The following is a 13,563-nucleotide window of genomic DNA, read 5'->3' as shown; positions in this document are numbered from 1 at the left end:
TTAGTTATTCCCGCGCGCTGCAACTCGCAAGTACGAGCGGGCATCACACGACACCGAGTTCGAGGCAATCCCTCCGACATCCGTTCTCTAGAGCCTAAATGCGTTAAAATTGGGTATATACGTATGCCACAGCGATAAAGTACCTACATACACGATCAATTTACTTAGCTTTGCATCTTACGATCAGTGGTACAAAACTCGGTTCATCAGGGGCGAATGGCTCCGGCGATTTTCGCCTTTTCAGTTGCATTCTCCCTTAATTCATCTCTCGCTTCCTGTGCATTGGAGTGTTTTATTACGCATCCTCAAATGGTCTCTTGATGGTCGTCTTCCGTTTGTATGTACTGCAAATGGGGATACGTGCTTGTGCACTTTCGCGGATTACAACCAAAGGCAAAACCGTGGCCTCCGAGATAGCTATGGCAACTGCGGAGGACACGGGCGAAACAAACTTTAAGGGGGTCACGACCAACATTATGCGATTTACTTGTATGACGCACGTGGTGTTAGCTAGTTAGAACCAGAACTCTGAGCCTTCAAAACGTACATACGTCCGCGATGCTGTGTTGTGACGACCAACTCGTCGCGGTGTGCGTATTACGCGTCTCCAGTCTGGCTCTAGCTGCTCACTTCGTGTTACACGACAAGCACCGCGGTCAGAGCCTCTGCTGAGCTTCATAGTCAAGCCACGGTTTTGCATCAGGGCTACGCAAAACAACAGCAGAGCCACACATTCATGCCACCGGCTGTGGAGAACGCGGGTACTTCGCTTACCCAACACGCTCGCAACGGCCCGTTACAGCGCTCTCGCCTTTCTTCTTCGTACGACAACTATGGAAATCGGTAAAACTGAACGTTGTTATACATTCTTTTACGTCCGTGGCAATTCACAACGCAACAGTGCGTCTTTTGCGGAGTTTCTTCGTAGCGTGCGGAGGGCTCTCGTCTGCTGCTGTTTTCGCCGTCGTTCAGGCGAGTGACCAGCAAGCACTTCACGACGGTTCGGTGGCGCGTCCGACTAGCGGAGAGCAACTCACAGCTCTCGTTCTGAGTGCTAAATGCGCAAACACACGCGATATTAAGCTCAATTGTTGTTTCGCACTCGCTAGTTCTACCTGGTCCCATAGCAAACTGTGCGAGAGAGTTGGTCTATGCACTACTCAATACTTATCCGACAGGTGGCGCCACACATCTTGGAAACTCCAGAGTCTGACGTCTATAGTGATTAACGTCTCTCCCTCTTTTAGTCTGTCATCGGTAAAATTCTTCTTCCCATACCGTTTCTTTTTCGTTGTATCTTTAGTAAAGTTTTCAATTTCCCGAAAGGTGGAATTGTGGCATCGAGGGCATCGAGGTCGCGGGTTGGATTCCCGGCGGCACGCAAACAAGCGCATAAGATAACTTGCTGGACAGGACCAGTTGGTTCATATAATGCTAAACTGCATAGCGCAAATTCAGCACGCGAGACATAGAAGAACACACACAGCACAGGACACGCTTGTCCTGTGCTGTGTGTTCTTCTATGTCCCGTACCGAATTTGAGCTCTGCAGTTTAGCAAACATGCTCGTGTGCCTTGCTATGGGTGCCATAGACGTGCGCAGGGTTCCCCATCAGGGGGTGCGAAGGTTCATCGGAGCGCCCCCCCCCCTCTACTTAGTCAATGTACGAGGCAGGTTTTGGCCCCCCCCCCCCCCGTGCGCACGCCTATGATGGGTGCCCAAAGTTATTAAGGTGGTCAAAATAAATGCACTCTCCACTCTCAAGAAGGCACGAGGCCTCTCCTTTACGCTCTCATCCATCCTTCACCTCCCTTTCCCCATAATCTCGTATTGCTATAGCGCAGCTTAGTTTGAGCCTAAAGGAGACAATGGCAAGGAAGGAAAAAACAGGCAACAGGATGAGCGCTTCCCTTTCCCCAACTCGCGGCGTCTGGCGCGATCTGGTCCATCAGGTGGCTCATCTATTTCAGCGTATAATCACTGTAACGGGAAAAGTACCGTGTTCGTTTTCTCTACCATCGGCGGCTACTGTCTCTAACGTCGGCGGCGTCAACATGGGTGATGCAAAAAATCATCACGTGATGACGTCGTCGCGTGACATCGTTGCTTGGTGAAAGGCGGACCGATCACGGAGGCAGTGCAAAACCAGGTGAGGTGTAAAGCTTGCAATGCCTTCGATCCTGGACGCAGTGCAAACCCACGTTAGGTGCAGAAGGCTTTCGGAGGGGGGCGGGAGAGAATCAATACATCGACTGAAAAGAAAAAGAAGAGGATGGCTTTCGCCTTTGAGTCGCCTTAGGCGAATGCATAAGGGACCCTGTGAATTTTTTGTTTGTGTGTGTTTGGCGTAAAATTGACGCCTTTAGGCTCACAGATAACGATCAGCACGCCATGGAAACTGACTGCTACAACATTTTCATTGCAATCACTCTTCATTCATCACTTTTCCTGACTACAAAACTACATTGAAGGAATACAGTCGCTCTGCGTTCCAGTAGCGTAGCAAGAATTTTTATTTTTTTTTTTTGGAGGTGGGGGTGGGTTATTCATAATTTACGTTTGTTCGTGCGGGTGTTTGTATGTGTGCGTGTATATATATACGCATGCAAAATTGAAAATTTTCGAGGCGGGGGAGGGAAAGAGGTTTCACCCCCCCCCCCCCCCCCATTCCACCGTCCACGTAAAATCAACAGCATAAACAGCATGGATCAACACCGCGCCGCCGCAGCTTCAGCCGCGCTGGAACAAATATGGCCGGCGGGCCAGATGGTGGCGGTACTTTTCCCGTTACAGTGACCTTAATGTATAGCGCTCGAGAGCCGGTGGTGAAGCGATGGAGTTACGATATTCCAGTACACTGTAATGTGGTGGAATGGGAAAGGTGAGAAAGGGTAAAAGGAGGCTGAAGATGAGAGAGAAAAGGCAGAGGATTAAGTAAACGAGGGAAACATCCACTTTGCTTCCCGTTGTACACAAAGACAGGCATAAATTTCGTGATACAGCCGGTGTCCGGACTAATGTGCGTTGAGAGTGATGTACACACAATATATTGGTCATAGTGCTGTAATCAAAATTTGGAAGTTTGTTTGTACAAGGTTCATTCTAGAATTGCACTTTACAATGTCTAGAACAAAAATTAACACCATCTTCCCAAAGGAAACCCTGATGGGATGCGAAGCAGCAGCGTTGCGCACGGGTGGCGTCACGGGTTGAACGGCGCAGATCTTTTCCCGACGCAGCGAAAGGGTTGCGGAGACTCCCGTCCAAACATACCCGTCAAGCGCTGGACACATGGTGCGAATTCGGATGCGATTCGTCGTACGGCTGTTCGTGCCAACAGCCGCATCCGACAGACGCCCAACAGGTTCCATCAGCGTGCGGAGACGATTCGCACGCCGCACGGGCATCCAACTTGCTGAATGTAGCCGCGCGGCTGCCGCGTCGGTCTGACGGCCGCAGCCAATGGCAGCGCGGGAGACGCCTGACGTCACGCCTCTGGTGGCGCGTTTGTTGCTTGTTTGTTTGTTTGCGCGTTTGTTGAACTACGTTCGGACGGCTCCGATCATGAAAAACGTTGGTTAAACTTTATTTCTGACATCAAATAACTCATGACGTTTGAAGTGTGTCATTTGTGCAAGGCGGCGCCCGTTTCCGAACCACTAGCGAGATATCGAGCCGCGATGGAAGGCCACTTCGCAGCTAACAGCCGCACCGGCCGTCTTTGCTTCCACCGTTGCTCGTCAAATCGAGGTCTACGAGAAAACCAATTGCGCATGTAAACGCATGTCATCAGCGTAAAAGTTTTAATCGTGTTGATAAAAATAAGTGCTCGACGATCACCAGCTCGCGTTTGATCGTGAACGGCGCTAGCGACAGCGTCCGCCTTGCTAGGCCTACGCTCGGTGTCGTGACAAGCCTACTCTCGGAGTCGCGAGTGAATGCGGTCTGTTGAGATGTTTGTCGCTTGCGAAGGCGTAGCTTTATTGGCAATGTTCTTACAGAACGAAGCGTGGCTGCATAAGGTTGTTTGTTTTGTAGTCAACGAAGAGGATGCGATGTCTTCCGAGCTTGCAATCCGGGGTGCCGTGTGTGGGCGGAGCCTGCGCGCTGATTGCTCGTTCGCCCCCATGTCCCCATGTGTCCTGAATCGCCGTATACCGCGTGCGGCGTCGCACGTCGGATCGGATGCCGAATCGCACCATGTGTCTAGCGCTTCAACCGACGAGTCGGCGGTGTAGCGAGCGGCGGTCGCGGAAACGGAGCGAGCGGCGGTAGCGGCAGGTGTTGCGGGCGAACGGACGAGGCGGCAGCTGCGGCGAGCGCGCGGCAGGCGAGGGAGAGAGTGACGTCAGCGCGCACTGCGAGGGGAGCGTGACGTCAACGCCCAGCTGCGGCGTGACTGGCGTGACCTACTTGGCACCGCTCCAACACCTGCGGCGAGGGGAGCGCGTTGCGGCGCGTTCGTACGGACGCACGGAGGGTAACGCTGAAAATCGGACAGACGGTCCGATTTTCCATGCGATCCGACGGCCGACGCCGCGGTGGGGGAGAGGGAATGGTGGCTGTACGATGCTATGAAAGGTCACCATTCCGGTTGCCCGTCCGCCGTGTCGGACGTCGAATCGCATGAAAAATCGTACCGTCTGTCTAAGGTGTTGCTTAATCCGCCAATATTGCACTCCAGTAAGCTACATTTTTATTTGCACGTCCCTTTCTGCAGCCTGCGATGATCGCGGGCAGCTTTCGGATTCGTGAGGCTGGAGCTAGCATGTTTTAAAGAAACGTCGGCGGATGGCTGCAGGTGGGCGCTTGCCGTGAGCGCGAGACTAGCTCGTTGCCGGGCACGGTGGAGTGGCTTGGGACCTACAGTAAAACTTCGGTGATACGATCACGGCTTCTACGAATTTCGGGCTGATACGAATTTTTCTGTGGTCCCGACCAAGGCCCATTAGCCTGCAATGTATTGGAGTACGGTTGTTGCGAACCGATTTGCATCCCGCGGCGTTTGATACGAACGTACGCTAGCGCACAGGTACGAACAGGTGCTTCACGCGCTGTAGCGGAAGACGCGGCAGCCACGCGCGGGCGCTGTGATGCGCGCTGCGCGACCATCAACGGTGCGTCGTTGCCTCCGAGATAGTGCGCCAGGGGCGTAGCCAGAACTTTTTTTTTTGGGGGGGGGGGGTTTCAACCATACTTTATGTATGTTCGTGCGTGCGTTTGTATGTGTGCGTGCCTATATACGCAAGCAAAACTGAAAAATTTCGGGGGGGGTTTGAACCCCCCCAACCCCCCCCTTGGCTACGCCCCTGTAGTGCGCGCGAATCTTAGAGGTCCTTAGGCGCTTTGCGTTTGGGTTACAGATGACGTTCACCAACGTTACTAGAACAAACAAACCATCCGCGGGAGCTAGACGTGACTGCAGCGCCACTAGTTCTCACGACCGCCACGCGGACCGCCTCTCCGGCGGAGCTTTTAAACTGAGTTTGTTCTAGTAACGTTGGACGTTCACGTCGCTTTTTTCTTTCCCGAAGCGTTGACGCGAGCTCCTGTGCTAGAGGCAGCAGCGTCCTTGTACTGTGTTAACACGTGCCTGCCACGTCGATGCAAGCCATGTCCCCGCAATCAGACGTTCTATGAAACAAGACTAAAACTTGGGCTGCTAGTCCGTCATGATGTCCCATTAAAGGTGGACGAAGACCCCAAGGGACGAAGCGGACGGTCTTGGCGAAGGAGCTTGGCCTCTATCTATCGTGTGCAAAGCGCGTCTTATAACACTTTCGCCGCAGTACTCTAGTGTCATGCAGAAAAGCGTAGTAAGATTAGGAAGGGGCTACTAGCGGTCACGGGGCACAACACATCTGGCTCATTAATTACACACGCGCGCATGCACCGTATAACTACGAGTACAAGTATGATTGCTGATGTCCAAAAATTTTACTGGAAATCATTCATAGCTGTTCATGACGTCGCTGCGGCCCTGAGAAACACTGAAACAAAACGTATGCCAACTTTCTTTTGTCGCATACAAATCTTCCATGTTTTCTGGTGATACGAATTTCGGATGACACGAATATTTTTCGTAACCCCACGAGATTCGTATCACCGAGGTTTTACTCTATATCACTGGCGTAGCCATTGGAGGGTGGGTTGAACCCCCCACCCCTGAAAATTTTAAATTTTGCCTGTCTGTATATACATTCACACATACAAACACACCCACGAACATACGTAAAGGTTGAATCTCCGTTTTGCGCCAATGCCATGAATGTCAGCGCGCACTTCGGCGTGACGTGGGCCTGGCCAGGCCTTGGGGCGTATCCAATTACTAGGTCGGATACGCCTCTTATTCTAGAACAGTGTCGAAGGCGTTAGAGACCTACGTCATGGAACTCTCTGCAGTCTGTCAATACAGTACACGTTGCGTGTCATCAGTTTGGCGTCGCGACGTCAGACATAGCTGCAATTTCTACACGAATTTCGAACGCCATACGTCGTCCTCAATTTTATTTCTGCTCTCGTCCTTTCTTTTTTTAGTTTTCTGGATATTGTTAAACGGTACAGTGTTTATCTCCGTCGCCACTGTGATATCATTACCGATGACACCGGTGTGTCACGAAGCAACGCGACCAGCACAGCTGCAAAGGATAGTAGTCTTCAACTCATAAAAGAGCGGCATTGAAAAAAGGCATCGTGGAAGGGCTTTATATTAAACACCGGTGCACCCTCTTCCTCCAAAAGCGCCGTGAAGGCTTTGCAACGAGAACGAAAAAAGAAAAAGCGAATAATAAACATGTCGTCTTTACATCTGGCATTATTCTTCAGGGTAAATAAAAATGAGGTATGATAAAAATGTGAATAAACAAAAATTTTTCGCAGGATTCGAGCCCACCTCCTTGAAAGTATCCCACGGCTATAGGATATATATACTACCCCTTCCCTCCCTTTGTCTTTCACCTGTGCGAGAGAGAGCAACTGTGGAGAGCAACGAAGGTCCTGGCAACAAGCTTTCTCAATGCGTGCACCAAAATAAAATACCATTGTTGGGCGCGGCGGTGCACTATTTTTGGAAGCTGCAACCGCTGTGGCGTGACAGGTCTCCCACTGTCTCGCGGACCGAAATGCGACGTCGGGCGATGTTCTAGGCACCCAACGAAGTGACAGAGCGAAAGACGGGATTCGTCGACACGAGTCAGACGCCAACCGCAACGAGACAGCATACCAAGTCGGAGGCGCATCTGTGCAGAGAACGGTCCGGACCAGCAGCCCAGCAGTGCGAGGGACGCGTCGCAGTATGCACTCACGACACGGGAGTTTTATTCAACAAATTTCATTACGAGCAAGCCAACGCTCGTGACGAGCATAAATTGTGGCGAATGCAGATAACCTGGCGCGCTCGTCGGAGAAACTCTATTCGTTATGCATTATTGGTAGGGCGTGCCTACTATAAACCATGCACAAACATGTGGAAATTTTAACTGTCATCAATCGGGCCAGCTGCACAGACAACGCTACACTAACACACGGCTTCACGCATCAAAACACAGCAGATGTTCCCCAACATAGCGCCAACAGCGCGTAGCTGGCTTAGGTTGGTAGATTAAAACTGATAACGTCAAATATAGCGAGCGTCTCAGGATCTGGCAGCGTTCGTTTTGTTCCATCATGGCGAAACCCATGCGGTTATAGCGGTTGTATGTTTCAATGCATCCTCTAGAGTCAGTATATTAACTCTATGCCTGCGGCCGATTGCTCCGGTTTTCGCGTCGTGTATATATAGTTGTCATAATCGTCGTGAGTTTTCTGTAGTCACGTACCAACAACTCGACATCATGTGACAGCTTTTTTTTTCTTTCGAGCTGAAAACTTCAGAGCAAACAGGACGGACGGCAAAGTATAGAGATGAGACAGGGACCTAAAGTTATGTATACCAACTAGGCGCAACCGGTTTTTTTTTAGTCTTTTTAACGGCGATAAAACTTCGTGTGCCTTGTAACTTTAGCATTGAAGCTTCCGGGTGACGTCTCACTCACATTTGCCGCTGCATGCTGCAATCGACATTTTTTCTGCTTTATGGCTCTCTGCGCTGAAGTACGGTAGCAATGAGCTGAAAAAAGTCCGGCAGTTCCCACGCACTGTGGGAATCGACGTAACGCGAAGCAGCCAGCAAAGAGCTGCATACATCGGCTTGTTTGTCTTTGAGGCAAATGAAGTCATTCATGTCATGACATCTAGTGCACTATATATATCGCATGTTTGTCATGCATGCTTGTACAATCTGGTACATACCATGCTAATGAAACGTATATTCTGGTATATACAATGCATGACCTGTCATTTATGTTCGTCACGCACTCATATGTCACCCGATACCAATTTTTTACATATCCACTTAACAAAACCGCGGGAAGGGCAACAAGACAGTGTCATGTAAATCATACTATACATAACATGAATATGATGATTCGCATGTTAGGACCTATCATTTATGTTCGTCATACAGTCACGTCACGCAATACCAATTTTAGTGCATATCAAGCAAGCGAAACGGCCGCAAGCGCACCGTGAGTGTGGCATGTAAATCATGCCGTACGTGCCATTCATGCCATGATTGTCATGTTACCACTCGTCATTTATGTTCATCATACAGTCGCGTCACGCAATGCCAAATCATGCCCTTCGTGACGTATGTCATGATTTTCATATTAATCACCTGTCATTTATGTTGATAATACAGTCGCGTCATGCAATACCAATTTTGGTGCATATCAAGCAAGCGAAACGGCCGCGAGCGCAGCATGAGCGACTCATACATGACACGCAGGTCATGATTGTCATGTTACCACTCGTCATTTATGTTCATCATACAGTCGCGTCATGCAATACCAATTTTGGTGTATATCAAACTAGCGAAACGGCCGCGAGAGTGCCATGAGCGTCGCATGTAAATCATGCTGTACATGAAATGCACGACACAATTGTCATGTTACCACCCGTCATTTATGTTCGTCGTACAGTCACGTCCTGCAATACCAATTTTGGTGTATATCAAGCAAGCGAAACGGCCGCGAGCGCCAGGGACGTAGCCAGAATTTTTTTTTTTTTTGGGGGGGGGGGGTTCAACCATATACTTTATGTATGTTCGTGCGTGCGTTTGTATGTGCGCGTGTATATATACGCCAGCAAAACCGAAAAATTTCGCGGGAGGGTTGAACGCCCCTGGCGAGCGCACCATGAGCGTCCCATGTAAATCATGCCTAGATGCACGCATTTAATGATTTTCAAGTTACCACTCTCACTTATGTTCATCATACAGTCATGTAGCGCAACGAAAGACGCGCCGTGTGCTGCGTCTGTACCTGAATCACCCTGCACAAGCCCGTCACCACAAGCCAAGCTGACCCCGGCGGAGCTCCTCCACTTTGTGGCCCGGCAGCGTATTATGATTTCCTGGCGCGGAAGCGCACGCGAGGGAGAAAAAAGAGAGAGCGAGGAGGACGCCAGCGGCCCCTCGACGAGCGCTTGCCGCCATTGGTTCTTCTCTTGGGGCCACGTGGCTGGGCTGGCGAGCACGTTTCCGCACGCACGGAGGAGTGTTTACGGCTGTTCCATCGTTCGGAAGCACCCCTCGCCACGCCGAGACGCCGCAGATACGCGCGTACGCGCGCCGAGGGCGCCTGCAAGCGGGTTTCGATAGTTTCGATGAGCAACGTGGTTCCGAGTGTCAACGTAAAGTGCCCCCGCGTCGACCTGTGCACGGACGGCGACGCACACGAGTGGATCGCCAGCTACAGTAGGAAAACCAACGCGACATGGATCGTCGACAAGGAAACCCGAAATCCAAAGAGGCAAGTTCACGTGTTCGTTTCTTTTACAAGTGGCGAATAGGCCCAGTCTAATAATAACATTTGATGATATCGACGCCAATCGCGGAAATGCTAAATGCGAAAGCGCTGAATGCTCGCTCATCGTATCGAAAGGCGCGACGCTGTGTTTTGGACTGAATGCTGCAATGATATTGTGCACTAAAGCCGCAGCTGCAGCATGGAAATGCCGCTGCTGAAGTCCGCAAAACTGTCAATGACTGGTACGATTAGTGTACTTGAAAGGTTGTTTTGAACTGAAACCAAGAGGCCTCTGTTTTCACTGTGAAGTTTGGTGATATGTGTGATTATTTTCCATATTTGGAAAGCCATGCCTGAAATAGCCGCGTCCATTGAACCATGCTTAACTTCAGATTTTATCACCAACTTTTACTATTTGCGGCCCTGTCGCCCGTTTGGCTCGTTCAAAAGTTTGAGTGGCAGATCGGATCGCGCCGCAAGCAACGCACTGCTGAAGCATAAGGCCATGCAGGCCCGTAGCCAGGAATTTTTTTCGCGGTGCGCCCACTTGCTGAAAACTTTGACTATTTGAGCAAAACGCCTATTTCCATTATTTATTTTCGGTAAAACACCATATATCATAAAAATTTGGGGGGGGGGGGGGGGGAAGGGGGGGGGCCCCCCGCCCGCCCCCTCCCCTGGCTACGGGCCTGCGGCCATGTAATGTTTGCATTTTCGATAGTCCATTTTCGCGTGTTTACGCCCCATTTAACATTTCTACATGTCACTGTACGTCCTAGACCACGCGGTCACCCTTAGCGTCGCGCCTTTCGATACGATGAGCGAGCATTTAGCGCTTTCGCATTTAGCATTTTTGCAATTGGCGTCGATATCATCAAATATTATTAGACTGGCCTCACCACTTGTAGAAGAAACGAACACGTGAACTTACCTCTTTGGATTTCGGGTTTCCCTGTCGACGATCCATGTCGTGTTGGTTTTCCTACTGTAGCTGGCGATCCACTCGTGTGCGTCGCCGTCCGTGCAAAGGTCGACGCGGAGGCACTTCACGTTGATGCACTTCACGCAGTTAGAACTTGCGTCTAACTCACGCGTGAACGTCCGCGTGCTCATCGAAACTGATCGATGTACATGGGCTATGAGATCTGGCATTATTTCGCACGTAGGCGTACTCGTGTTCAACATGTCACTCGGAAGCACGTTTATTGAAACCCGCTCAATTTTCGGTGGAGGCGAAAATGTCTGAGGCCCGTGTACTTTAAAGAACCCCAGGTGGTCGAAATTTCCGGAGCCCTCCACTACGGCGTCTCTCATAATCATAGCGTGGTTTTGGGACGTTAAACCCCAGATATTATTATTATTATTGAAACCCGCTCAACGTGAGATGGGCAAGCGGAACTCGGAACAGGCGCGCGTACTTGAGCGTCCGCCATGTGCGTGGCGCGAATCTGCCGCGTGGCTAGGAGGAGGGTGCTTCCGTACGATGGAACAGCCGTAAACACTACTCCTTGCGGGCGTGCATTCGTAAACGCTCTCGCGTGCCCAGCCACGTGACCCTAAGAGGAGAACGAATAGCGCGCAAGCGGTCGCGGAGGAGCCGCTGGCGTCCTCCTCGCTCTCTCTATTTTCTCTCTCGCGTGCGCTGCCGCGCCAGGAAATCATAATACGCTTCCCGGATTCACTGGGTATGCTTCTCCAACCATCCCTGATCGACGCTGCACCAATGCGTTGGGACCTCCAGGCAAGGCTGCAGTGTATGTCGCGACTTCATATCCTCAGACGCAAGTTCCCCTGCTGTCGTGGTGTAACGAGTGGCAAGAAGTGGTGGCAGTGCTCGTTAGACTCCCGCGCACTGACGTGATTGTGGTTTCAGTGTACGTGCGTCCGTTAGTGGCAGCACTCCTCGGTTGCGTATCGGGTGGCTCGCTCATCTGCGTCGAACTCATCCTGGGTGCCCAGTGCTAGTCGGGGGAGACTTCAATGCACCTCATCAGTCGTGGGGCTACCCTACTTCCAGTGCGAGAGGCAGCATCGTGCTAGACACATTTACAGACGCCCACTTTGTCCTTTTGAATGCCCCGGCCACTTCTACACGTCGGTGGGATCATTCCAGTGCTCCACCGTATGCGCCCGATCTCTCGTGGTGGTTGGGCATGTGTGCCGTTTCCTGGGACCGAGAACCAGACTGCTGGCGGAGTGATCACCACCCGCTGATAATTGGTTTGGCAGCGAATAGCCAGCGCCGCCTCCGCCGCCGATGCTACATAACCGACTGGGACTTATTCCGCAAGGAACTCGATGCCTTGATTGCAGCTCCATCGCCTGACCCGTTGCAGGTGTTAAGCACAGCTGTACAAGCCGCCACGCAGTCCAACTGGGTGGAGGAGAACAGAACACCTCCGAATTTACATCTGTTGCGTCTGTGGGCAGCACGCCGTCGGGCAGAACTAGCCTTAAACCAAGATCCGGCCGCCGCTGAGCTTCGTGATAACCTCAACAGACTCACCGCAGCAGCGCGTCGCTGCGAAAAGCGACTCTCCCGGGAACGGTGGATGGACTGGTGTGCGTCCCTCGGCCCATCGTCTTCATCCGCATCGATCTGGCGAACGTTCCGGAGCATGGAATTAGGCGCTCGCATGCCGGACCCAGCGGCCAGTGCGTGTCTATCTTCTAGATGCACGCCAAGACAGTTCGCTCCAGAAGTAGCTAAGGCTTTCTTCCCAGCGTACGACCAGGCCCCACCACGATTCGACTGTCCGTATAACTTGCCTCCGGGGGTTGGTGTGACTCCAAGCCAGTCAGAAATCGAAGGCATGCAAGCGCCGTACACGATGACGGAGCTGCAGGCAGCAATATTGACCAAGCAAAAGTACGCAAGGCGCCAGGACCAGATGGGATCTCTTATGAAGTGTTCAAAAACACCGATGGCGCTGCCCTACAGTGGCTGCTGGACACGCTTAACGTAATTTGGACGAGTGGAGAGCTGCCTGAATCATGGAAGCATGCCGAAGTGGTGCCGATACCAAAGCCAGGAAAGCACCCGGGCAACCTCTCGGTCGATCGCTCTAACGTGTACGTTGTGCAAGCTTCTTGAACGCTTGTTGGCGTCGCGTATCTCCTGGTGGCTGGAAAAGCACGCCTGGTACCATCCGGCCCAGATTGGTTTTCGACCGCATTTGGGCACGGAAGATGGCCTGGATCATATGACGTCAATGGTGCTTGTGGGAGGGAGAACAAGCAGCATTCGTACCCTTCTCGCAATGGACGTTGTTACGACTGGGGTAGGGCCCCTCGGGTGCGCAGCGTAGAATACGGGGTCCTGGCATCCCACCGCTGCCACCACTGTTAGGACTGGAGTAGCGTGGTCCATCGCTACCGCCACCGTTATGGTCCGATGTCGTCCCTCAGGCTCGTTGCTGGGAATACGCGTCGCTGTACCCCACCTCTGGAATCGCTGTTGGGACTCGGGTTGCGTGGCCGGCGCGAACACGGGTGTCCATCGTGCTCGGAGTAGTCAGTAAGGGCAAGGTGAAGAAGGAAAAGATTTTATGTACAGACTATTTACATATTTTGGCTCTCGGGCAACATGACTGCCAGCCCGACCACGTCGGCTGGTTCGACTCGGTTCGACTCCGTTCGAGTCTCTTCCGTTCCGATCGACTCCTCTTAACAACCGACCAGCCTGGTCTTAAATAAGGCACCATTCCATTGTGACGTG

Source organism: Rhipicephalus sanguineus, chromosome 1, assembly GCF_013339695.2.
Source record: "Rhipicephalus sanguineus isolate Rsan-2018 chromosome 1, BIME_Rsan_1.4, whole genome shotgun sequence".
NCBI lineage: Eukaryota > Metazoa > Arthropoda > Arachnida > Ixodida > Ixodidae > Rhipicephalus > Rhipicephalus sanguineus.
The sequence above is the reverse complement of the archived record's forward strand: the minus strand, read 5'-3'. Positions refer to the sequence as shown.